The sequence below is a fragment of the Silene latifolia genome, chromosome X (genome assembly GCF_048544455.1).
Source record: "Silene latifolia isolate original U9 population chromosome X, ASM4854445v1, whole genome shotgun sequence".
Lineage (NCBI taxonomy): Eukaryota > Viridiplantae > Streptophyta > Magnoliopsida > Caryophyllales > Caryophyllaceae > Silene > Silene latifolia.
In genome coordinates, this window is record NC_133537.1 from 317,990,125 (window position 1) to 317,991,235 (window position 1,111).

Genomic DNA, 1,111 nt, shown 5'->3' on the forward strand with positions numbered 1-1,111 from the left:
TCACCAAATGGGTAGAAGCGGCTTCCTACACTAGTCTCACGGCTAAAAATGTAGCAAAGTTCATACAAAACAACATCATCTATCGATACGGTTGCCCACATGAGATCATTAGTGATAATGGATCACATTTCCAAGCTGAGACTGAGCAATTGCTAGCCAAGTACAAAATTAGGCACCACCACTCTTCGCCATATAGACCACAGACTAATGGCGCGGTAGAGGCGACAAACAAGAACGTCGTCGCAATTCTCAAGAAAATGATTGACAACTATCGAGATTGGCCAAGCAAGATACCCTTTGCTTTGTGGGGATATCTTACATCTGTTAGGGCGCCCACTGGGGCCACCCCTTTCTATTTGACCTACGGCATGGAAGCTGTACAGCCAGTCGAGTTATAAATACCATCATTGCGTATCTTACTCGAAAGTCAAATCCCAGAAGCCGATTGGAAGAGGGATATATATGAAGAACTCATCCTCCTGGATGAACGTAGGATACGCGCATTACATAATGTCCAAACATATCAAGCACGTATCAAACGAGCCTTGAACAAAAGGGTCAAGCCAAGAAACATCAAGGAAGGAGACTTAGTGTAACACCCCCATTTATTCGGGAGCTTTTAGCTAGACATTCCCAAATAAATAGGACTGTTACCATCTCGGTTTCCCGAGGTAGTAGATAACAAAGTCCAACTCACCAAATTTATTTAAATAAAAATTTTAATGATTACATATGTCTTACAATTTTTAATCAAATAGAACTTAATATAAAACTAAATACAACTCGCAGCGGAAATTAAATAAGTGATATAACTACATTTGTGATCTAGACTCCTGCAGGTCCGAAAGCTCACACGCCCAAGCTCCCCATATCCAGCAAACTCAAAACCTGCTATTTAAATCTGCTCCCCATTTAACCGGAAATATTAAATGGCTCACCACAGGATGCCATCAATTAAAGCAGGCATCAATTTTATTTTGACACAGAAGCAAACACGTCAACCAATGGTTGAGTAGGATAAAATACATGAAAACAACCAATCTTCCACAACTATCAATATTCCAATCTCAACAGTTCACATGTCACATCTCGACATCAACTATCCACGTTA